This window comes from Theropithecus gelada, chromosome 7a, assembly GCF_003255815.1.
Source record: "Theropithecus gelada isolate Dixy chromosome 7a, Tgel_1.0, whole genome shotgun sequence".
In the NCBI taxonomy this organism is placed as follows: Eukaryota; Metazoa; Chordata; class Mammalia; order Primates; family Cercopithecidae; genus Theropithecus; species Theropithecus gelada.
In genome coordinates, this window is record NC_037674.1 from 12,760,501 (window position 1) to 12,787,630 (window position 27,130).

The 27,130-nt window shown below is 35.7% G+C and overlaps 1 pseudogene across 1 annotated transcript in view; it reads left to right on the forward strand.

Annotated features, from left to right (window-relative positions):
• The first annotated feature begins 271 nt into the window (after window positions 1-271).
• LOC112628051 overlaps window positions 272-27,130 on the forward strand; it is a 62,505-nt pseudogene continuing 35,646 nt past the window's right edge. Inside the window, exon 1 of the transcript XR_003120263.1 lies at window positions 272-295. The product of XR_003120263.1 is annotated as a 40S ribosomal protein S15 pseudogene (transcript). The remainder of the gene's footprint in view (window positions 296-27,130) is intronic.

A 27,130-nucleotide genomic window follows, 5' to 3' on the forward strand; every position in this document is an offset into this window, starting at 1 on the left:
ATGCCTGTAATCTCAACACTTTGTGAGGCTGAACGGGGAGGATCGCTTGAAGCCAGGAATTCGAGATTAGCTTGGACAACAAAGACCCCATCTCTAAAGAGAGAGAGAGAGAGAGAGAGAGAGAGACAGAGAGACAGAGAGACAGAGAGACAGAGAGAGAGAGAGAAAGCCGATTTCCCTGATAAAAGTTCACAGTGCCCTAGAGGTCAGTTGCTTGAAAAAGACAGATTAGTCCATAGTCCAATTCCTTTTAGCATTATGGATTTGTGTAATGGCCTACACTCGATACTGTCAGGTATGGTTTGCAATAGGGTACAATATTAAAATGAAATGGGTATTCTGAGAAAAGAATTCTTAATAAAGTTTTTTGAAAATTTGAAATATCTTTATGCTTCAAAGCCTTATAGAATGACTTTTTAAAAGATTTATCTATACTGTTTGCAAAGCAATAATAAGCGAAGTTCTTTTCTACAATTTTCCCTTCTATAAACCAGGCTTTCAAATAATGTAATCGGAAATGATAGATGTGAATAAATTTGTATTTTCCCAGTTTAATAGAGCTCATAGAGAAGAAAGGTTGTATGCTATTCTTCAAGGTTATTATCAGTTATCACTATTAATTTTGGCCAGGAAAATGAGTCTATTGAGTTAAATAATCTTGATGTTTACTTAGAGAAAATAATTTTTTATTGCTAAACTATCTTTCTTCTTTCTATCATGCTTGGAGATTAGAGAATAAGGAAAACAAAAATACTATATTTTTGCAGCTGCTTGATTTAATAATAGAGACAAAAATCTGTTGACATTTGTATTATTTAATCAACATTGTACAATCTGAAAAAAATCGTATCAGCTACATTAAGGTTCCTTTTTTTCAAACAACTCTTTTTAAAGAAAATTTATTCTTTTATAATATTTTATGTTAAGCTAATTGCTAGAATCAGTGAAATCAGGAAATTTTACTAAATAATGATCTAACTGGTTACAGAACCTTTATTCCTTTTTTTTAATTTTTATTTTTCATTTCAACAGGTTTTGGGGGAACAGGTGGTGTTTGATTACATGGATAAGTTTTTCAGCGATGATTTCTGAGATTATGGTGCACCCATCACCTGAGCAGTGTACACTGTACTCAATGTGTAGTCTTTTATCCCTCACCCCTCTACCACCCTTTCCCCTGAGTCTCCAAAGTCCAATGTATTATTCTTATGCCTTTGCATCCTCATAGCTTAGCTCCCACTTATGAGTGAGAATACATGTTTAGTTTACCATTCCTGAATTACCTCACTTAGAATAATGGTCTTCAATTCCATCCAGGTTGCTGCTAATGCCATTATTTCACTTCTTTTTATGGCTGAGTAGTATTCCATGGTGCGTGTGTGTGTGTGTGTGTGTGTGTGTGTGTATATACATATATATATATATATATATCATATTTTCTTTATCCACTCGTTGATTAATCGGCATCGGCATTTGGGCTGGTTCCATATTTTTGCAATTGCAAATTGTGCCATTATAAACGTGTGTGTGCAAGTATCTTTTTCATTAATAATTTATTTTCCTGTGGGTAGACATCCAGGAGTGGGATTGGTGGATCAAATGATAGATCTACTTTTAGTTCTTTAAGGAATCTCCACACTGTTTTTCATAGCGGTTGTACTAGTTCACATCCTTTATTCCTAAGAATATACAAGTGGTCTAAATTTAGGATTATCTGGTTCCACATAAGGAATATACGATTTTTCTATTGCATATAGCAGGTGGTATCAACAAGAGTAATTGCCTTAGCATACACTAAGTAAAGACTAATAAGAAGAAATTACATTACCAAACAGACAGATGACGTTCATTTCCTTGATGCCAAACTGCACAGACTTAATAGCAATTTTTCACTAAAAAATTTAAAATCATTTTAAGTAATATATGGTAGAAACGGTAAGTTTAAAATCCAAAAGACTCTTCCTGGTAATTTATAGGACTCAATTTTTCCTCTGATGTATATGCATAAAAATTATTCTTCAGCCATAGCTAAAAACAAGGCTGGAAGTATTTAGAGTTGTTACCGAAGTCATGCAAACACTGTTGGCCAATCTGAAAAGAGGCAACATTTCACTGACATTTGAAATTGAATTGGAAATTCCATGATTGTTTTTAATAAAGAGTATTTGTTTAGAGACAGTGTCTCACTGAAACGGGGTGGCACAATCACAGCTCCCTGAAGCCTGGAACACCTTGGCTCAAATGATTTTCCTGCCTCAGCCCCAAGGTGCTGGGACTACAAGCATGAGTCGCCATGCCTGGCCAACACTCTTTTTTTTTTTTTTTTTTTGTAAAGGGGGTGATTATTGTGAACCATACATTTTATAAATGAGTACCATTTCAAATATGCATACACTGGGTGCCTACAGTATTTCCTATCCTTTTTGAAATTTTTTTTTTTAAAAAGTCATAGTGTATAACTTAAGGGCTTATCATCTCTTACTGTTTCTGAAAGGAAAAAAAAAAACGTGGACATCAATGGGTTTAAAATATGTTTGTTTTAAGTAAAAAAGAATGATTTAACACACAAGCAGCCAACAAACATGAAAAATGCTCAACATAATTAATGTTCAGAAAAATGCAAATCAAAACCACAATGAAATACCATCTCACATGGGTCAGAATGGCTATTATTAAAAAGTCAAAAAATAACAGATGTTAGTGAGGATGCAGAGAAAAGGGAATGCTTGTACATTGTTGGTGACAATGTAAATTAGTTCAACCTTTATAAAAAACCATATGGAGAGTTCTCAAAAAACTAAAAATAGTACCACCATTCAACCAAACAATCCCATTATTGTGTATCTATGCAAAGGAAAATAAATCATTTATTTTAAATTATTAAATCATCTGTTTACATCATTATATCAAAAAGACACCCGCACTTGTCTGTTAATTGCAGCACTAGTCACATTAGCAAAGATATGGAATCAACCTTAGTGTCCATCAATGGATGACTGGATAAAGAAAATGTGGAATATATACACCACAGAATACTATGCATCCATGAAAATGAATACAATCATGCCTTTTTCAGCAGCATAGATCAAGCTGGAGGCCATTATGCTGAGGGAAATAACTCAGAAACAGAAAACCAAACACTGTATGTTCTCACTTATAAGTGGGAGCTAAACAATGGGTAAACATGAACACAGAGAGAGAAATAATAGACACTGGAGACTCCAAAAGCAGGGAGAGAGAGATGAAAAATTACCTCTTGGGTACAATGTTCATCATTTGGGTGATGGGTACACTAAAAGTCCAGACTTTATCAATATGCAATGTAACCAAACTGTACATGTACCTGTTGAATCTATCATTTTTCAAAAAGAAAATGATTTAGGGAACAGTTTTGTGACTTCAGTAATCCTCAAAATTTTGTTTACATTAAAGAGAGTCATAATAAAACTGGATTTTACTTCCTAATTTCAGCTGTATTATGCCATTAATCTATACACATAATCAGAGGGCATACCTTAGAATTTTTTTCACATATTATGAATTATGAAAAGAAATGTGGCATACATTTAGAATGTGCTTCATAGAGAGTATTTTTATATTTTCTGTTCTTAGTTTTTAAAATGTGAAGGTTCAACATGTCATAGTCTCAATACTAATAATAAAATTATATTAAACTTAGTCACTTTTCATATGTAGTCCTTTATTTTTTAAAAAACAACTGGGATTTTTGATGGAAAAAAATGCAAATTGCTGGAAAGCAATGAATGCAGATTCACAGTGTTCTCCACATATCCTTACAGATAAGCTTACATTTATTGAGAACTTACTGATTGCTGGGCACAGAGCTCTGTGAGGATCCAACTGATCCTCAAGAACATTTGTAAAAGAATATAAGTAAATTGTTATTCTAGGTTCTTACAAATCTTGGTTCTAATGTTCTATAGTTGTCTCATGCACACCTCAATGTACAGTGATTACTTCTTCTAGAAAGCAATTTGTCTTCATTTACACATTCATAATTTCAAGTTTTTAGAAACTGAAACTTTCTGTACATACTTGTACTTATTTATTTTATATATTTATAGATTTAATTGCATATATTTATTATTTAAGTTATGGAATTGCAGTAACTATTACTGGCATAAATAGGATTGGAAATGACAATGCTGTCAGAAGTATGCAACTCAATTGGCATTCAACATTGCTGAGGACAGCAGTCTGTATGTTTTAAAGGGGAAATGAAGAATCTCCAATCTCTTCCCGGCTATAAGCTGTACAACTTTCTAGTTCTTTGTGTATTTATTCTTAGAATATGTCTGAATGAAAGAAGTTGTATAAATGCAAAGTAGACAAAAGGCAATGACAAGATTACAGGCTGCTGGGTGTGATGACAGATAACCTAAGTGTTGTGATCATGAATAACATGTGCTCATTAAAATTTTTATACATATGTGAATATCCTAATGTGTTAATCTTTAAATATTTTGAGCAATTGTTATGTGTTTTTGTACTTTTCTAAGAGTTTTCTACTGAAGTATCAAAAACGTTGCAAATGTGTTAAGGGCCACAATATATAACCAAATAAATTATGTTTCTTCATTCTAATATAATATCCTTAATGGTAAAAATGCTTAGCAGCTTACTCCAGAGCAATCTTTTATGTCATATACTACATTTAAATGACATGACAATTAAAATATATTTCAACCAAGGTATATATTTTTGATTTGATAAAATAATTTGAAAGATGTCAACTCAAAACATATAATGCCAATTATTTTAGTAAAATAAAATAGAGTCAGTTTTTTTCCAATAAGAATATGCCTGGCCTAAAGTCACACTTTCTTACGCATCTAACAGTATTCTCATTTTATCATATTTTTAAAATCCACACCACCTCACATTTTCTGTTACCTTATATGGATAGTGCTAACGATACATGTAGTAAACCTTCTATTTAGCTCTGTAGTTGAACGGATTTGTTTAATTTCCGTTGTCAAATAATGTGAAAAAAAATTCTAGTAACCCTGTGAGTTAAAATATGTCAGAACCATGAAAGCAAATGTTTCACAAACAGCAATAATTTATTGACCACATTCTCTGCCAGTATAAAATTAAAAGTTCAGAATATGTCCATTTGGGAAGGCTCATGACTTACTTTTCTGAGTGACTTAAAAGAAACTTTGAACAAGTTTCTTTTTAAAGCAGATAAAATGAATTAAAGGTCAGGAATGTTGTTTCTTCCTTATATGTCACAAAGAATAATTCACTATGGTTCACAAAGCAGTTTCTCAGTGACTTAAATTACAAAAGAAATAACCTCTAAGTTTAATAATTAAAACAATAAAGGGATAAATAAAATATTCTCAGTTGCCCTTCTGCACCAGTCCTTCACCCTTATTTATCTACTATAAATGACTTCCTGTGTATCTTTTTTTGGTGCTTTCTCCTCTGCATTTATTAACCTGTGCAGACACATGGGTTGTTTTCAGTTGAGCCCTCAAAAAACAGACTCTGAGACAGGCTGTTGCATGTAGCAGGGTCTTTTCAGTGAGCACTTTGGAATACACCTCTAAGATATCCACTGAAGGAAGGCAGGAAGGCAGCATTGGACAGGAGAACAAGCTGATCTTGGATGAAGTTGCAACTGATGCCTTGGTCAAACTTACAGAGAAACTCGACAGGGAAGGGTGCTAGGATTTTGTATCCCCACATCAGTTATTGGCCAATCTTTGGAAGTAGTTCCCAGAGAAGTATAAAACGCAGAGCCACCATTAGCTGATAATCTGAGCAACTACAGAATGGCCTTGAAGAGGGAATCTGAGTGGAGGACTCCACAATATCCTTTATGTCTACATACGCAGTTAAGATTTCCATTGATTTAATAAAAAATAAAATCACATATGCATGACTTTCAACTATTTGCATTTTTATTTAACTATGTAATGTACACATCCTTCTAAGTGAAAGTATATAGTTCTGTCTCATTCATTTTAGTGGTTACATAATAATCATAATATACATTTAATTTGTTTTTGTTTTCTTTGTTGCTAATGCAAACAATGCTACAATATCTTTTTAGGTATGTTTCTCTGAATTTATACTTTATTAAAAATTTCATTTTACCCAATATGGATTTAAAAACTTTAATGAATGTAAAATTAACAATTTTTTACTAAGTAAATTAATTAATTAAATTAATAATATTAATTGCTAGGTAATAATTTTAAAATTCCAATAATTGTTTTATTATACAAATAATTTAATTAACTTATTAAATAAATTTCCAGAAGTTCAAGTATACATGTTTAAATAAACCATAGACTTTGCTAAATTGTTATAGTAACACAAACTACCACAAAGTTTATAGAAATATCTGTTTAATCTAAAAGTTTTCAACATATATATATTTATATGTATTCAACATATATATATATTCAACATAAAAATATACGTATATATTTTGCCAATAAGGACCAGAAAATGTTTTATTATTATTACATTTTAAGTTCTAGGGTACATGTGCACAATGTGCAGGTTTGTTACGTATGTATTACATGTGCCATGTTGGTGTGCTGCACCCATTAACTCGTCATTTACATTAGGTATATCTCCTAATGCTATCCCTCCCCCCTCTCCCCTCCCCACAATAGGCCCAGGTGTGTGATGTTCTCCTTAAGGACCAGAAAAATATTATCTGTAATTTTAATTTGTATTTTCTTGACCTTTGGCACATTTGTATATTTTTTAATGTTTGTCATCTATTTGTTTTGCCGACTTTTCCTTTTCCTCTTTTTTGGCGGCAGATTTTGTTTATCTTGTTCTCATTAATATATCCTATGTGTTTTAATATTTCCACCTAATGAATTGCTTAAATGATTTTGCTTTTGCATCTTTTAGATACAGAAGATCTACGGTTGTGTCTTTTATCTTAGTTAAGAAATCCTCTCACTGCAAGGTCCACAAATATTCTGCTATAATTCTTCTAAACTCATCCTAATTTTATTCTTGTGTGTGTATATATATATATATTTAGATGTCTAGATCATACTTAGGAAGTGAAAAAACAAATTTCAGAAAAAAAGTATAGTATAATCATATTTTGGAAAATAAAATAAATATTTTTTAAAACCCTAACATAGTTATGTGTACAGAATCAGAGAAATCTCTTCTAGTAAAAGTAAAGTCTGCAATAGCATGTGCATCAAACTGCAGATGACAGCACCTCTGGGGGATGGAGTTGGACCAAGGAAAGGGGAAGAATTTCATTCTTTATGCCTCTTGAAAAACAGAAAAAGTAATGATAAAATAGTGGAAAATTTTTATATTCTATTTTGGGCTTTACTTTTTTTGGTCAAGTTTCCAATTATATATATATGTCTTCTCTCTATATATATATCCTATATATATATATATATATATATATAATATATACTCATTAATTGTATTTTAATTGTGTTTCATTACCAGAAAATAAAATTTAAGACTCTGAGGAATCCATCACTAAGTGGAATAGTTTTGAATATTTCTTTAAATTGAAGATGAATTATTTCTTACATTTGTAGATTGTTAAAGCCTTGCCTAGGCCTTATAAAACATTCCTCATAATTATTCATCCCCTTGGGGAAGTGTGACTGGAGCAAATTGCAAAAGGATTGATTAAAGCTCAGTCCTATCTGAGACTTCGTTTGCAGAAAATGTAGGTCCTGGCAACAAATTTGTTTTCATTCCTGAGTCAGGTTCTCCCTTTAGGTCTTCCTGCCTACATTTTTAGTCTACCTAAAATTTTTTCAGTTTATGGTTTGAGGTAGGGATTCCTTTTTTTCAACTTAAGTTTATACATAATTTATATACAATAAAATGTTGAGTTTAACAAATTTATGCAGTCATAACTTTCATCAAAATAAAAATATATAATATTTTCACCATTTCTAAAAGCTCCTTCATGATCCCTTGTGGTTAATACCTTCCCTATACTCCCAGTCCCTGGCAACAACTGATATGTCTCCTCTATAGTTTTGCCTTTCCCAGGAAGTCATACAAATGGAAAAATATAGTATGCTGCCTCTTGAGTCTGGCTTCTTTCACTTAGCATAATTCTTTTGAGACTGATCCATATTGTTGTGTGTATATCAGTAATTTGTTCATTTGAATTGCTGAATAGTAGTATTCCATTGTACGGATGTACTACAATCTGCTTAACCATTTTCAGTTGAAGGACACTTGAGCTGTTTCCAGTTTCTGGCAATTATGAAAATACTACATTGTTATAAACATTTACATACAAAGCTTTGTATAGATATGTTTTCATTCTCTTGGGTAAATATCTAGGACTAGATTTTTTTTTCATGGATAGTCAGGTATCCATTGATTGGATAATCTATTTTTTCACTACTGGTTAGAATATGGTTTTATAAAATACTAACTACCCCTCTTATTATTCTTTCACAAGGTTTTCTTGGCAAATCTTACACATTTTTCTTCCATTTTAACTTTTGTGCAATTTAATTGTGTTTCAAAAAGCAAAGTAACAAAAAATCCTGCCCTGCCCGGATTTTGATGTTAATACATAAACATATGTAACATATATAAATACATAAACATATGTTATATCTATTAATTCAAGAAGGATCTGTATTATTATGATACAACAGTCTTTCCATCTAAGAGCATATCATGTCTCTCCATTCATTCAGGTTTTATATGTATTTTTTTTTTTTTTAAGATGGAGTCTTGCTCTGTCCCCCAGGGTGGAGTGCAGTGGCGCGATCTGGGCACACTGGAAGCTCCGCCTCCTGGGTTCAGGCCATTCTCCTGCCTCAGCCTCCCGAGTAGCTGGGGCTACAGGCCCCCACCACCACGCCTGGCTAAATTTTTGTATGTTTTTAGTAGAGACGGGGTTTCACCGTGTTAGCCAGGATGGTCTCCATCTCCTGACCTTGTGATCTGCCCATCTCAGCCTCCCAAAGTGCTGGGATTACAGGCGTGAGCCACCACGCCTAGCGCATCCCTGTCTTATTACTAAAGATATTAGAAAGGCTTTTAACATTTCTTTGACTTGCTGCTTGTTTTGGCTTTTGGTAAATACTAACTAATGTACATAGAAATGTTTCTTCAAATTCTTTCTTAACTATAGACTTTAAAAATCAGTTATAGCAAATGGAATTATGTCAAACATTTTGTCTGCATCTATTAATATTTTTCTCCTTTTAAATGACTCATGTTGACAGACTTTCTACTATTAAACCATTCTTGCATTTCTAAACTAAATCTGATTGGTAGCAAATGATTAAAGTTATATTCTTGTATTTGTTTTGTTAATAATTTAAACATTGTGCTTTTAGATGCTGGATCTGGCTTACTTTGTAATCATATTAATATTTCTACAGAAAAGTGTTTGAATTAGACTTAGGAAGTCAGGTTTTTCTACCAAATCAATTTTTGAAAAGCACCTTTTGGTTTCGGATATAAGAACTGGGGGAGATACTGTATAAGAATTTTATGCTTCTTAAAAGTTCTATCTGTATCTGATCGTCTACCTTTTTCAATGGTAAAATGTTAACATCTTCTATAATTATTGGTATGCTCAAAATTTCTATTGTTGGATCTATATTTAACATTTATATTTTGTTGAGAATGTATCCATTTTCCTGTTTTTACATTTATTGCTTTGGTGTAGAGATGAGAAATCAATCAAGCATTGGAGTTTGGAACGTATCTGGGGTCTTGGATGACAAAGAACATCAGTAAAGAAATCAAAAAAGAAACAGACAAAAAGCTGCAAGAAAAGGTTTGTTAGAGTAGGATTACATGAGTTAAAGGAAAGAAACTTTCAGATGAATTAACCTTGCTCTAGGTCCCAATTTACATAAATATTTGTACCCATTTTATCTGGACTTTAAGTTTGAATTGGGCTGTCCGTATTACTGGTGTCTTCTAGGTAGTATCTCCTATAAAGGGAGAGGCTTCTAATACCAAATTAATCTTACCAGTGTCTTGCAGTCACTTAAAATCAGTATATACTCCTAAAAAGATACTGTGAAAAAGAACCTAGGGAGAGTTCAAGAGTGGCTTGGGATAACCTCTGATTTAGGGGAAATCAAACAAACCTTACAGCGCTTCTTCTATTCCCACCCCCCACCCGCCGCCCCCCACCCCAGGGACAGGGTCTCATTCTGTCACCCAGGTGGGAGTATAGTCGTGAAATCATGGTTCACTGCAGCCTCACCTCCTGGGTTCAGTTGATCCTCCCACCTTCCTGTGTTGTTGGGACTACAGGCACGTGGACCACGCTTGGCTCATTTATTTTTATTTTTATTTTTGTAGAGAGGCGGGGGTCTCAATATGTTTCCCAGGCTGGTCATGAACTTCTGGGCTCAAGCAGTCCTCTGGCCTTGGCCTCCTAAACTGCTGGGATTACAGGTGTGAACCACTATGCCTAGCCTATTTCGGTTTTTATTATGCCTCCATTGATCCTCTTGAGGCAACACTCTTCACGGCACTGAATCCAGAATCTGTATTCAGATGCAATCTGTCCACTACATTATTGATATTTCACTTTCAAGATTAAGATGGGAAAATTTTGAGTTTTTAAGTCTTAAGAATAACAATATTGAGAAATTCAGTCAATAATGTTCAGAGATCCTTTTGAACTATAAAGCAGAATTAACTACAGTTGAAATTTGTAATAGTTTCCTTCACATTAATATTAAATTCATATTCTTATTGTTTTCAGACCAAAGTTACTTACTGAGAAAAATCAATTACAGGATGAAAAACATCTAATAACTTAAATTCCTCAGTGATCAACTAGTTTATGTATTGTTTTGGTTAATAATTCTGAGGCTTTTAGATTTAGAATTTATCAGGAAGGATTAAAAGATGTTGCATGTTGTAATCTTCATTATGAGAGTTGTATTTGGATTTACATGTTTCTACCAGTTCTTGTAAGTCACCGTACAGTATTTCAGACAAAATATATTTCTACAACCCTTGGTTTAATGTTCCTACAGTCATTTAAAAATCTATTTTTTTAAAAACTTTAAGTTCTGGGATACATGTGCTGACCATGCAGGTTTGTTACATAGTTATACGTGTGCCCTCATGGTTTGCTGCACCTATCAACCTGTCATCTAGGTTTTAAGCCCCACATGCACTGGGTAAAGGGGGGGGAGAGCATTAGGACAAATACCTAATTTGTTTTAATTTACTCTTGATTTGAATAGCTTCTACTTCCCAAAACTCCCATTTTAGAGTTTGAATTGTTTTAGCTGTTAATTTTTCTTTTCTTGCTGACCATGGACTAGACAAATAAATATTGACTTTCAGTAGCTGACAGTAGTTGACATAAACTTCTGGTTCCAGAAGAACAAAGGGGTCTTCGTAACTGAAATAAAGACATGTTTACATTTCATCCTGTTAATCTGTCTATTGAAATAGATTCACAATACAGATGTTTCTAGGTAAAAAGCATCAGTTAGTGGTATTTACCACTTTATTCAAAGGCTTCACAAAAGGAGCATTTTTCAATCAAAAATTGCTCTTTTCCTTGGCAATCACATCCAGCCAAGGTTTAAAGAGTGTGTCAGAAGATCACACAGTGATCTTTAATTTGTAATTAATTATTAATATATAGTTCTTTTTTGGTTTCTGTTTTTTTTTTTCAATTATATTTTAAGTTCTAGGGTACATGTGCACAATGTGCAGGTTACATATGTATACATGTGCCATGTTGGTACGCTGCACCCATTAACTCATCATTTATATTAGGTATATCTCCTAATGCTATCCCTCCCCCCTCCCTCCACCCCAGGACAGGCCCCGGTGTGTGATGTTCCCTGCCTTGTCTCCAAGTGTTCTCATTGTTCAATTCCCACCTATGAGTGAGAACATGCAGCATCTGCTTTTCTGTCCTTGCAATAGTTGGCTCAGAATGATGGTTTCCAGCTGCATCCATGTCCCTACAAAGGACATGAACTCATCCTTTTTTATGGCTGCATAATATTCCATGGTGTATATGTGCCACATTTTCTTAATCTAATCCATCATTGATGGACATTTGGGTTGGTTCCAAGTCTTTGCTATTGTGAATAGTGCCACAATAAACATACGTGTACATGTGTCTTTATAGCAGCATGATTTACACTCCTGAGTATATACCCAGTAATGGGATGACTGGGTCAAATGTATTTCTAGTTCTAGATCCTTGAGGAATCGCCACACTGTTTTCTACAATGGGTGAACTAGTTTACAGTCCCACCAACAGTGTAAAAGTGTTCCTATTTCTCCACATCCTCTCCAGCACCTGTTGTTTCCTGACTTTTTAATGATCACCATTCTAACTGGTGTGAGATGGTATCTCATTGTGGTTTTGATTTGCATTTCTCTGATGGCCACTGATGATGAGAATTTTTTCAAGTGTCTGTTGGCTGCACAAATGTCTTCTTTTGAGAAGTGTCTGTTCATATCCTTTGCCCGCTTTTTGATGGGGTTGATTTTTTCTTGCAAATGTGTTTAAGTTCTTTGTAGGTTCTGGATATTAGTCCTTTGTCAGATGAGTACATTGCAAAAAAAATTTTTTTTTAAATTATACTTTATGTTCTAGGGTACATGTGCACAACGTGCAGGTTACATATGTATACATGGGCCATTTTGGTGTGCTGCACTCATTAACTCATCATTTATATTAGGTATATCTCCTAATGCTATCCCTCCCCCCTCCCTCCACCCCACAACAGGCCCGGGTGTGTGATGTTCCCTGCCTTGTGTCCAAGTGTTCTCATTGTTCAATTCCCACCTATGAGTGAGAACATGCAGCATCTGCTTTTCTGTCCTTGCAACAGTTTGCTCAGAATGATGGTTTCCAGCTGCATCCATGTCCCTACAAAGGACACGAACTCATCCTTTTTTATGGCTGCATAGTGTTCCATGGTGTATATGTGCCACATTTTCTTAATCCAGTCTGTCATTGATGGACATTTGGGTTGGTTCCAAGTCTTTGCTATTGTGAATAGTGCCGCAATAAACATACGTGTGCATGTGTCTTTATAGCAGCATGATTTATAATCCTTTGGGTATATACCCAGTAATGGGATGGCTGGGAAAAATGGTATTTCTAGTTCTAGATCCTTGAGGAATTGCCACACTGTCTTCCACAATAGTTGAACTAGTTTACAGTACCACCAACAGTGTAAAAGTGTTCCTATTTCTCCACATCCTCTCCAGCACCTGTTGTTTCCCGACTTTTTAATGATCACCATTCTAACTGGTATGAGATAGTAAGTCATTGTGGTTTTTATTTGCATTTCTCTGATGGCCAGTGATGATGAGCATTTTTTCATGTGTCTGTTGGCTGTATAAATGTCTTCTTTTGAGAAGTGTCTGTTCATATTCTTTGCCCACTTTTTGATGGGGTTGTTTTTCTCTTGTAAATTTGTTTGAGTTCTTTGTAGGTTCTGGATATTAGCCCTTTGTCAGATGAGTACATTGCAAAATTTTCTCCCCTTCTGTAGGTTGCCTGTTCACTCTGATGGTAGTTTCTTTTGCTCTGCAGAAGCTCTTTAGTTTAATTAGATCCCATTTGTCAATTTTGGCTTTTGTTGCCATTGCTTTTGGTGTTTTATACATGAAGTCCTTGCCCATACCTATGTCCTGAATGGTATTGCCTAGGTTTTCTTCTAGGGTTTTTATGGTTTTAGGTCTAATATTTAAGTTTCTAATCCATCTTGAATTAATTTTTGTATAAGGTGTAAGGAAGTGATCCAGTTTCAGCTTTTGACTTTTGGCTAGCCAGTTTTCCCAGCACCATTTATTAAATGGGGAATCCTTTCCCCGTTTCTTGTTTTTGTCAGGTGTGTCAAAGACCAGATGGTTGTAGATGTGTGGTATTATTTCTGAGGGCTCTGTTCTGTTCCATTGGTCTATATCTCTGTTTTGGTGCCAGTACCATGCTGTTTTGGTTACTGTAGCCTTGTAGTATAGTTTGAAGTCAGGTAGCATGATGCCTCCAGCTTTGTTCTTTTGGCTTAGGATTGTCTTAGCAATGTGGGCTCTTTTTTGGTTCCATATGAACTTTAAAGTAGTTTTTTCCAATTCTGTGATGAAAGTCATTGGTAGGTTGATGGGGATGGCATTGAATCTATAAATTACCTTGGGCAGTATGGCCATTTTCACGATATTGATTCTTCCTATCCATGAGCATGGAATGTTCTTCCATTTGTTTGTGTCCTCTTTTATTTCACTGAGCAGTGGTTCTTAGTTCTCTTTGAAGAGGTCCTTCATATCCCTTGTAAGTTGGATTCCTAGGTATTTTATTCTCTTTGAAGCAATTGTGAATGGGAGTTCATTCATGATTTGGCTCTCTGTTTGTCTGTTATTGGTGTATAAGAATGCTTGTGATTTCTGCACATTGATTTTGTATCCTGAGACTTTGCTGAAGTTGCTTATCAGCTTAAGGAGATTTTGGGCTGAGATTATGGGGTTTTCTAAACATACAATCATGTCATCTGCAAAAAGGGACAATTTGACTTCCCGTTTTCCTAACTGAATACCCTTTATTTCTTTCTCCTGCCTGATTGTCCTGGCCAGAACTTCAAACACTATGTTGAAGAGGAGTGATGAGAGAGGGCATCCCTGTCTTCTGCCAGTTTTCAAAGGGAATGCTTCCAGTTTTTGCCCATTCAGCATGATATTGGCTGTGGGTTTGTCATAAATAGTTCTTATTATTTTGAGATACGTTCCATCAATAGCAAATTTATTGAGAGTTTTTAGCATGAAGGGCTGTTGAATTTTGTCAAAGGCCTTTTCTGTATCTATTGAGATAATCATGTGGTTTTTGTCTTTGGTTCTAGTTTTATGATGGATTACGTTTATTGATTAGTGTATGTTGAACTACCCTTGCATCCCAGGGATGAAGCCAACTTGATCTTGGTGGATAAGCTTTTTGATGTGCTGCTAGATTCAGTTTGCCAGTATTTTATTGAGGATTTTTGAATCAATGTTCATCAGGGATACTGGTCTAAAATTCTCTTTTTTTGTTGTTGTGTCTCTGCCAGTCTTTGGTATCAGGATGATGCTGGCCTCGTAAAATGAGTTAGGGAGTATTCCCTCTTCTTCTGTTGATTGGAACAGTTTCAGAAGGAATGGTACCAGCTGCTCTTTGTACCTTTGATACAAAGAATTCGGCTGGTACCGAAAATTAGGCTGTGAATTCGTCTGGTCCCGGACTGTTTTTCGTTGGTAGGCTATTAATTATTGCCTCAATTTCAGAGCCTGTTATTGGGCTATTCAGGGATTCAACTTCTTCCTGGTTTAGTCTTGGGAGGGTGTATGTGTCCAGAAAATTATCCATTTCTTCTAGATTTTCTAGTTTATTTACATAGAGGTGTTTATAGTATTCTCTGATGGTAGTCTGTATTTCTGTGGGGTTGGTGGCGATATCCCGTTTATCATTTTTTATAGCATCTATTTGATTCTTATCTCTTTTCTTCATTAGTCTTGCTAGCGGTCTATCTATTTTGTTGATGTTTTCAAAAAACCAGCTCCTGGATTCACTGATTTTTTGAAGGGTTTTTTGTGTCTCTATCTCCTTCAGTTCTGCTCTGATCTTAGTTATTTCTTGCCTTCTGCTAGCTTTTTAATGTGTTTTCTCTTGCTTCTCTAGTTCTTTGAATTGTAATGTTAGAGTGATTTTAGATCTTCCCTGCTTTCTCTTGTGGGCATTTAGTGCTATAAATTTCCTTCTACACACTGCTTTAAATGTGTCCCAGAGATTCTGGTATGTTATGTCTTTGTTCTCATTGGTTTCAAAGAACATCTTTATTTCTGCCTTCATTTTGTTATGTACCCAGTGGTCATTCAGGAGCAGGTTGTTTAGTTTCCACGTAATTGTGCAGTTTTGAGCGAGTTTCTTAATCCTGAGTTCCAGTTGGATTGCATTGTGGTCTGAGAGACAGTTTGTTATGATTTCTGTTCTTTTACATTTGCTGAGGAGTGCTTTACTTCCAACTATGTGGTCAATTTTAGAATAAGTGTGATGTGGTGCTGAGAAGAATGTATATTCTGTTGATTTGAGGTGGAGAGTTCTGTAGTTGTCTATTAGGTCTGCATGGTGCAGAGCTGAGTTCAATTCCTGTATATCCTTGTTAACTTTCTGTCTCGTTGATCTGTCTAATGTTGACAGTGGGGTGTTAAATTCTCCCATTATTATTGTGTGGGAGTCTAAGTCTCTCTGTAGGTCTCTAAGTACTTGCTTTATGAATCTGGTGCTTCTGTATTGGCTGCATATATATTTAGGATAGTTAGCTCTTCTTGTTGATCCCTTTACCGTTATGTAATGGCCTTCTTTGTCTCTTTTGATCTTTGATGGTTTAAAGTCTGTTTTCTCAGAGACTAGGATTGCAACCCCTGCCTTTTTTTGTTCTCCATTTGCTTGGTAGATCTTCCTCCATCCCTTTATTTTGAGCCTATGTGTGTCTCTGCATGTGAGATGGGTCTCCTGAATACAGCACACTGATGGGTCTTGACTCTTTATTCAATTTGCCAGTCTGTGTCTTTTAATTGGAACATTTAGCCCATTTACATTTAAGGTTAATATTGTTATATGTGAATTTGATGGTGTCATTATGATGTTAGCTGGTTATTTTGCTCGTTAGTTGATGCAGTTTCTTCCTAGCATCGATGGTCTTTACAATTTGTCATGTTTTCGCAATAGCTGGTACCGGTTGTTCCTTTCCATGTTACTCATTCCTTCAGGTGTGCTTGTAAGACAGGCCTGGTGGTGATAAAATTTCTCAGCATTTGTTTGTCTGTAAAGGATTTTATTTCTCCTTCACTTATGAAGCTTATTGTGGCTGGATGTGAAATTATGGGTTGAAAATTCTTTTCTTTAAGAATGTTGAATACTGGCCCCCACTCTCTTCTGTCTTGTAGAGTTTCTGCTGAGAGATCCACTGTTAGTCTAATGGGCTTCCCTTTGTGGGTAACTCGACCTTTCTCTCTGGCTGCCCTTAACATGTTTTCCTTCAATTCAACTTTGGTGAATCTGACAATTTCATGTCTTTGAATTGCTGTTCTCGAGGAGTATCTTTGTGGTGTGCACTGTATTTCCTGTATTTGAATGTGGGCCTGCCTTGCTAGGTTGGGAAAGTTCTCCTAGATAACATCCTTAAGATCTTTTTCCAACTTGGTTCCATTCTCCCCATCACTTTCAGGTACACCAATCAGACGTAGATTTGGTCTTTTCACATAGTCCCATATTTCTTGGAGGCTTTGTTTGTTTCTTTTTACTCCTTTTTCTCTAAACTTCTTGCTTCATTTCATTCATTTGATCTTCAATCACTGATACCCTTTCTCCCACTTGATCGAATCAGCTACTGAAGCTGGGGCATGCATAATGTAGTTCTCATGCCATGGTTTTCAGCTCCATCAGGTCATTTAAGGTCTTCTCTACACTGTTTTTCTAGTTAGCCATTCATCTAATTTTTTTCAAAGTTTTTAGCTTCTTTGCAATGGGTTCGAATATCCTCCTTTATCTCGGAGAAGTTTGTTATTACCGATCATCTGAAGCCGCCTTCTCTCAACATGTCCAAGTCATTCTCCATCCAGCTTTGTTCTATTGCTGGCGAGGAGCTGTGTTCCTTTGGAGAAGAGGCACTCTGATTTTTAGAATTTTCAGCTTTTCTGCTCTGGTTTCTCCCCATCTTTGTGGTTTTTTCTACCTTTGGTCTTTGATGACGGTGATGTACAGATGGGGTTTTGGTGTGGATGTCCTTTCTGTTTGTTAGTTTGCCTTCTAACAGTCAGGACTCTCAGCTTCAGGTCTGTCGGAGTTTGCTGGAGGTCCACTCCAGACCCTGTTTGCCTGGGTATCACCAGCAGAGGCTGCAGAACAGCAAATATTACAGAACGGCAAATGTTGCTGCTTGATCCTTCCTCTGGAAGCTTCATCTCAGAGCGGCATCCAGCTGTATGAGGTGTCTCCTAGTTAGGCTACTCAGGGATCAGGGACCCATTTGAGGAGGCAGTCTGTCTGTTCTCAGATCTCAATCTCCATGCCCGGAGAACCACTACTCTCTTCAAAGCTGTCAGACAGGGACATTTAATTCTGCAGAACTTTGCTGCCTTTTGTTCAGCTATGCCCTGTCCCCAGAGGTGGAGTCTACAGAGGCAGGCGGGCCTCCTTGAGTTGTGGTGGGCTCCACCCAGTTCGAGCTTCCTGGACACTTCGTTTACCTACTCAAGCCTCAGCAACGGCTGAAGCCCCTCCTCCAGGCTCACTGTGGCCTTGCAGTTCAGTCTCAGACTGCTGTGCTGGCAGTGAGCAAGGCTCCATGGGCGTGGGACCTTCCAAGCCAGGCGTGGGATATAATCTCCTGGTGTGCTGCTTGCTAAGACTGTTGGAAAAGTGCAGTATTAGGGTGGGAGTGTCCCAATTTTTCAGGTACTGTCTGTCACGGCTTCCCTTGGCTAGGAAAGAGAATTCCCTAACCTATAGTTTTTAAACAAGTCTCTGAATTAGACAAAATGCAAGGTTAGTAGAAGAAAAAATAATCTGATAAGGTTTAGTGCTTGTTCATATTTTATTTTAAGGCTGTCTCACTTATCATTCTCCCATATAGCATAATTATTTTTGGTACTGCTCGACTGAGATTCCTGACTTTATGAAACATGGAAACACTCCATTTTGTGGCAAAATTTCTGTTTTTTGTTAGTAGATCATTGAAATGACATTTTGGATAACAGACCATCAGAAAGAGGCAAGGAAGAAAATCCAGAATAAATGAAAGAAGTGCGGGGAAGCAGCACTGTGAAACATGATTTGGCGGGGAAACAGAGAATTTTCAGTGTGAAAAGTGAAATGTCCTTTTTGGAGGCATCTGTAAATCCTGTACCTCATTATAGAATAATCCCCTTAGCATACTTCACAATATTTTTTTTTTTCAATTCAGTTTTAATAGTTTATTTTTTCAATGTATTGGGTAAGTTTAATTTAGAAGGAACTTAAGATGATTGGACAGCCTCAAAATCATGACTATAAAGTTCTTTTTTTCAAGAAGAGCTCTCTTTTTTTGGCTTAAGCTCTCTTGGTGCATTTCCTAATCATCTCAATTGGAACTGATCCTGTCGATACTCTCTTAGGAAAAATTTTTAAACTCACCTGCCTTTGGTATGGGTTTCTATATAATCTAGGGACTTATATACATATGTAACCTCTCCTTCCCCCACTGACTAGGTACTAACCAACTTGGGGGTCAGTCCTGTTTCATATCCATTTTGAAAAAAGGCAGCAGGTAATAATTAAATTCGTAAACAAATAAATATGCCTGTGGTTACTGACTAGATCTTGCTCATCTTTGTATGACTTGCAGCACCTATGGAAGCCACAAATAATGCTTAACAGAAATAATCTTATTGTGCTTCAATCCCATTCCCAACCATTCTTCGTATTAATTGATACCTAAGTGACTGTTCTGATATACAAATCCTTTATTATTATTCCTTCACTTAAAATTCTCTTGATATAGATCTGCCTCGGTCTCTGTCTCCTATCCTCAGCTACCAATGCATTGCATGCTTTTTATACCATATAGATATATAAAACTTAGTCTGAGTTCCTCACATGCTCTCTCAGGCTCTTTCACTACTCTGAACCATCTTGCATGCTGTTCCCTTAGTACAGAATATCATTTTTCTTCTAAATCCTTTGTGTCCTTTAAAACTCATTTAGTTTATCGGAATTTTTTTCTAGATGCCCCACTTTACCTATTGACTTTAGTTCCCAGGTATAGTCCTCCCCTAGAATATCCTTTGTATGTATCTTTGGCCAAGCTTTAAAAATGTATTATAATTGTTGGTTGACTTGACTAATTTCTCCTAGAATACAGAACTTCTGAAGATAGTATGTCGTCTAGTGCCACATAATTGATTCTTGATAAATAACATTGACTGAATAAATACTGCCTTTTGCACAAATCCAAGTCATTCTAAAGCAAAGGATTGGAAAGAAAGTATTGAACCACTCTCAGAACACAAAAACATATGTGAAATGAGTATAAACAGATAATTATAGTAATCAAATTGTTTTAGTGTGATAGCAGCTTTGGGAAAGTAATGTTATATTTTTTAAAGAAAGTGTCAATAGTACTATCAAAATCTTATGACTGCCAGTCATCTGTTTTAAGCCAATGGCTCTTAACAAGGGCTGTGCATCACTTTTAGTAGTCCAAGATTAGGTATGGGCTGGCTCCTGGGCATATGTAATATCACAAAGTTTCCTACAATATTCCTATGTGTTCTCAGTGAAAAAAATGTATGGTAGTCTATCAAATTTTTGAATAAATCTCTTTAGTCAAAAGCAATCAGCATGCCAATGCCAGTGTCATCTTTTTTCCACTCCTAAAATTATTCATCTGTCCCTAAAAATATTTGTATTGCTGTTGACACATAAATATTAAAATATTCTTGATCCCAATGTTCAAACCAGTACCTGCCTTAATATCCAGAGAGTTTGCCATTATTATTTTTAAAATTTGTATAAATTTAAGGAGTTCAAGGGCAGTTATTTTACATTACATAGTGGGTAAGTCTGGGCTTTTAGTGTAACCATCACCTGAGTAATGTACATTGTACCCATTAAGTAATTTATCCTTTGTCCCCGTCCCATTCTCCCACCCTTCTGAGCCTCCAATGTCTATTATTCCACACTCTACGGTAGTGTGTACACATTATTTAGTTCCCACTTATAAGTGAGAACATGCAGTATTTTACTCTCTGTTTCTGAGTTATTTCACTTAAGTTAATGGCCTACAGTTCCATCCATGTTACTGCAAAAAAAAAAAATCATTTTATTCATTTTTATGGCTGTATAATATTTCTCTCTCCATATATATATATATTCTCATATTTTCTTTATCCAGTCATCTATTGATGGGCACTCAGAGAGATTCCATATCTTTTCTTTGCTATTGGGAATAGTGCTGTGATAAACGTATCAGTGTGCATATCTTTTTGATATAATGATATAACCTCTAGTGGGATTGCTGGATCTAATGGTAGTTCTATTTTTAGTTTTTTAAAAATATCCATACTTTTTTCCATAGAAGTTGTACTAATTTACATTCCCAGTGACAGTATATAAGCATATAACTTTCTCTGTATCCTTGCCAACATCTGTTAATTTTTTTTTAAATAATAGCCATGATGACTGGTATAATATCCCATTGTGGTTTTGACTTGCATTTCTCTGATGATTAATGATGTTGAGCATTTTTTTATGCTTCTTGGCCATTTAGTATGTCTTCATTTGAAAAATGTCTGCTTATATCCTTTACCCACTTTTTAGTTGGGCTATTTGTTTTTTGTTATTGTTCTTGAGCTGTTTGAGTATCTTGTAAATTTTGGATATTTGTCCTCTGACAGGTGTATAGTTTGTAAATATCTTCTCCCATTCTGCAGGCTGTCTGTTCATTCTGTTGATTATTTCTTTTGCTGTGCAGAAGCTTTTTAGTTTAAATAAATCCCAGTTTTCAATGTTCTATTTTGTTGCTTGTGCTTTTGAGGTCGTAGTTATGAATTCTTTGCCTAGACTAATGTCAAGGAAGAGTTTTCCATAGGTTTTCTTCAAGTATTTTTATAGTTTCAGATCATACACTTAAGTCTGCAACTCATCTTGAGTTGATTCTCGTGTATAAGAGACAGGATTCCAGTTTTATTCTGCTGTATATGGCAATCAAATTTCCCAGCACCATTTATTAAATAGGGTATATGTTTCCCTGGTGTATGTTTTTGTTGACTGTGTCAAAGATCAGTTTGCTGCAGATATGTAGCTTTATTTCTGGCTTCTCTATTCTGCTCCATTGATCTATGTGTCTATTTTTATGTCAGTACCATGCAGTATTGGCTACTCTAGCCTTGTAGCATAATTTGAGGCTAGGTAATGTGATACCTCTACCTTTGTTCTTTTTGCTTAGGATAGATTTGGCTATTCAGGCTTTTCTTTTCATTATATATGAATTCTGGGATTATTTTTTTCTAATTTTGTGAAAAAAATGACATATATTAACTTTATTACTTCTTCCTTCATTAACAGAGAACCTCAGCAGAGTACACTAAGTACTCGGGCAGGCATAATAGCTCAGATTGAAAAAAGTGATGGACATTTAGTGCCTGCTATTCCTAAGAAAAGTATGAAAATAGTCAGTGTTATATAGCATAATTTGCTGGAAGGAAACAATGCCTTCTTGGTTCATAGCAATAAAGACCCTTTACAAATATAACCTAAATTTTGTATTTGACACAAATTGCCAGTCAAGTCCTTGATACAATGATTTTACAGGTATTTACTCTAGCAAGAATGCTCCTACTTCATCTCTTTCTCCAGCCAACTTTTGCTCACATTTCATGTCTTGGTTTCAAATAGATTTCTTTTAGAAAATCTGGCCAGGTGCAGGTGGCTCACACCTGTAATCTTAGTACTTTGGGAAGCTGAGGCTGGCGGATTGCTTGAGCCCAGGAGTTCAAGACAAGCCCGGGCAACATGGTTAAACCCTGACTCTAAAAAATTACAAAAAATTACCCAGTATGGTGGTGTGCATCTGTAGTCCCAACCACTCAGAAGGCTGAGATGGGAGAATCACCTGAGCCTGGGAGACCAAGGCTGCAGTGTGCTGAGATCACACCAGTGCACTCCAGCCTGGACACCCAGAGTGAGACCCTGTCTCAAATAACGAAAAGAAAAAAAAAGAAAAGGAAAGGAAAAAGAAAAGAAAATCTTTTCTGATTCCCCAAGGCATTTAAATGGCCTCAGTTCATATGAATTCTCATGCTAACCCTGTACATGGCTTAATGCAGCACAGATCCAAAGGAATGTAGACCTAGTAGGGAACAAGATTCTTACCAGCAGGGATTGGAACTTGTAGCCTCAGTTCATAGGACAGAATCTGAGCATTTGCTCAACACATACGTGTTTAAATACATAAAATAATGAATAAATACATATGATCACACCATTACAGAGACAATCATTTTGTTATAGACCAGCAGTGAGATAAATTAGAAGTTTACATCTGGACATGATTATGTATTATTTGGAGATTATATTATGTATGGCCATTTAAGGTATTATTTTACATAGTAAAGAGTGGATTTCTCACTCCAAAGTATGGTTGTAGTCATTTGCAACCAATCCTACAGTCATCTCCCAAAAAGTCTGAGGTTTAGAAATACCTTCTGGTATTTTTATAGAAGGATGTCTGAACTTAGTGTAACCTCCCTCACATCCACCCCTCCTCAATGATTCTAGCTCAGATTCCAAAATTCACAGGATTCAAACTCAGAGAAGCAGCACCATTTACAGAATGTGCTTATAGTCAGGTTTATAGCTAACATGTTACAACAGCCTCAATCTAGTAAAATATCTGACCTAATAAAACAACAGAAAAACCCAGCTTCCATCATTGGAAGTTATAAGAAACCAAAAAGATTGTAAACTTTTCAGGAAGAGCCTTGAATATTCCCAGGAAAAGCTAACTTGCACTAGTACACTCAAATGGCAGAGAATGAAGGGTAACCCAAAATATTTCAAAACATAACGGCAAAGTAGACCTTGTTTGAAAGAAAGTTTTCTGTCACTGGAGAATGAAAATCAGTCTGAATCATAGGGTGCTACCAGAAGCACATTCTGAAGGCTTTTTGCCTTAAGGTACTGGCTGTGAGCACAAGCCATGGCCTTGAAAAACCAGAACCCAACTTCAACTTGACTTTTTCCTAGCTTTTATTAGACCATGGGCATGTCCAAAGGCAGTCCCATTTCTTTGGCTTAGCAATAATGGGGCTCTTTATAGGTTTTTTTAATTCATAAGAATCTCTCCCCACAACCTCCCTGTTTCTTTCTCTCATCACCAGCTGCTGGTAGAGCTGATTTCTTCATTTGACCCTCCTTCATCAGTCTTTCTCTACCTGCCACAGGACATGGGACTAAAAATAATGCCCTACTTAGTCCGATTCTATGCATAACCCCAGCATGCTAGGACTCATGTCTTCAGATTGTTCTCCCTGACTGGTAAGATCTGCTATCCCCTGACTGCCTCTATCTCTTTGAACCTCTCCTGAAAACAGCCCATTTTGTCAAGCTGGTTTGCCCATGAATAAAGTATTTAGGAATTGTTTAGCTTTGGGTTGCTCATGTGAAAATTAGAAATAAGTATTATTTAGACTGTCAAATTGTTAATATTAAAATTGAAAAATAAGATGTCACTAGCAAGAGCAGATGTTTGGGCACATTTTTTTTAGTGCATCTGTTTACTAATGAGGGGTAAGCAGGAGCTTTGTGAACATGTGGCTCTATGTATTTAAAAAAAAATTTCCACTGCCTTTCAATTTACATCATAACAAAAGTGTGTATAATGCGGCAGAACTGTTTCATGTGATTAAAAACTGTTTATTCTGGATTTGTAATTAATTTAATTGTAACATCCAGAGGACTGCAATTTTGAAAAACTTTCACTCCTGATTGCCTATTATTCACATGACAACACTGAAACAAACTGACATTATGATAGACGGAAACATAACAAGCAGTCATCCTGATTTAATAACATTTGGAAAGAAAAATAGATAAAATTTTTATATAAATCATATATGTACACGATATATACAAATAAAATTCTGCTTTCTCTTTAACTTTGGATCAGAGCTAGAAAGTGCACAATTTAATAAACATCTTACAAATGCACTTTCATTATCTTAAATTAGCCCGAGATATTTCATATCTTGATAAAAACAGAGAGAGGAAAAGAACTAATTCAATTGCTCCATCAAAGAATTTCCTTAAATTCAGGTCCCATTTGAGGACAGCAATACACCTTCATTTGTTTGAACTACGGTTTCACTAAATTCAATCAAACTTTAAAAGGAAGTACTTAATTAGTTATGCTGCACTAACAAAGAAAAATTATCATACCATACTATTATATGTTATGGTAAAACCCTGACCCCATAAAAATGATTGGTGCCATTAAGAAAATTCACATATAAGTTTGTCTCCAAAATTGAATTGCATTGTGGAAAGTGTTAATAAGATGAACACAGAATAAGTTTGTGGTTTCCACCTCCATTTAACTGATTTCACTTCAAATAAACTATAGCCAGTAAGTAGTTTTAAATTCAAAATATTGTAAATATAACATCTTTACCACCTGAAATACTTAAAAATTTCTAAGGTGATGATCTATTTGTAGATTAGACATGAAGAGAGTTTGCGTATTTTTACCAAATGCCCAAATTCAAATTTGAGTGTAACTGCTCTCAAATTATTAAAAATTTTGAAAATAGGAAAAAGTGGGAAAGAAGGAAAAACCACTTGCAAATAACTACTGTTCACTTTTAATGTTTTCTTTCTATAATTTTGTATAAAATGATTTTATTTTTCTTGTTCTCTAAAACATACTTTTTTTAAAAAATTTATTTATTATTATTATACTTTAAGTTGTAGGGTACATGTGCATAACGTGCAGGTTTGTTACATATGTATACTTGTGCCATGTTGGTCTGCTGCACCCATCAACTCGTCATTTACATCAGGTATAACTCCCAATGCAATCCCTCCCCCCTCCCCCCTCCCCATGATAGGCCCCGGTGTGTGATGTTCCCCTTCCTGAGTCCAAGTGATCTCATTGTTCAGTTCCCACCTATGAGTGAGAACATGCGGTGTTTGGTTTTCAGTTCTTGTGATAGTTTGCTAAGAATGATGGTTTCCAGCTGCATCCATGTCCCTACAAAGGACGCAAGCTCATCCTTTTTTATGGCTGCATAGTATTCCATGGTGTATATGTGCCACATTTTCTTAATCCAATCTGTCACTGATGGACATTTGGGTGGATTCCAAGTCTTTGCTATTGTGAATAGTGCTGCAATAAACATACGTGTGCATGTGTCTTTATAGCAGCATAATTTATCATCCTTTGGGTATATCCCCAGTAATGGGATGGCTGGGTCATATGGTACATCTAGTTCTAGATCCTTGAGGAATCGCCATACTGTTTTCCATAATGGTTGAACTAGTTTACAATCCCACCAACAGTGTAAAAGTGTTCCTATTTCTCCACATCCTCTCCAGCACCTGTTGTTTCCTGACTTTTTAATGACTGCCATTCTAACTGGTGTGAGATGGTATCTCATTGTGGTTTTGATTTGCATTTCTCTGATGGCCAGTGATGATGAGCATTTTTTCATATGTCTGTTGGCTGTATGAATGTCTTCTTTTGAGAAATGTCTGTTCATATCCTTTGCCCACTTTTTGATGGGGTTGTTTTTTTCTTGTAAATTTGTTTGAGTTCTTTGTAGGTTCTGGATATTAGCCCTTTGTCAGATGAGTAGATTGCAAAAATTTTTTCCCATTCTGTAGGTTGCCTGTTCACTCTGATGGTAGTTTCTTTTGCTGTGCAGAAGCTCTTTAGTTTAATGAGATCCCATTTGTCAATTTTAGCTTTTGCTGCCGTTGCTTTTGGTGTTTTAGACATGAAGTCTTTGCCCATGCCTATGTCCTGAATGGTACTACCTAGGTTTTCCTCTAGGATTTTTATGGTATTAGGTCTAACATTTAAGTCTCTAATCCATCTTGAATTAATTTTCGTATAAGGAGTAAGGAAAGGATCCAGTTTCAGCTTTCTACTTATGGCTAGCCAATTTTCCCAGCACCATTTATTAAATAGGGAATCCTTTCCCCATTTCTTGTTTTTGTCAGGTTTGTCAAAGATCAGATGGCTGTAGATGTGTGGTATTATTTCTGAGGACTCTGTTCTGTTCCATTGGTCTATATCTCTGTTTTGGTACCAGTACCATGCTGTTTTGGTTACTGTAGCCTTGTAGTATAGTTTGAAGTCAGGTAGCGTGATGCCTCCAGCTTTGTTCTTTTGACTTAGGATTGTCTTGGAGATGCGGGCTCTTTTTTGGTTCCATATGAACTTTAAAGCAGTTTTTTCCAATTCTGTGAAGAAACTCATTGGTAGCTTGATGGGGATGGCATTGAATCTATAAATTACCTTGGGCAGTATGGCCATTTTCACGATATTGATTCTTCCTATCCATGAGCATGGTATGTTCTTCCATTTGTTTGTGTCCTCTTTTATTTCAC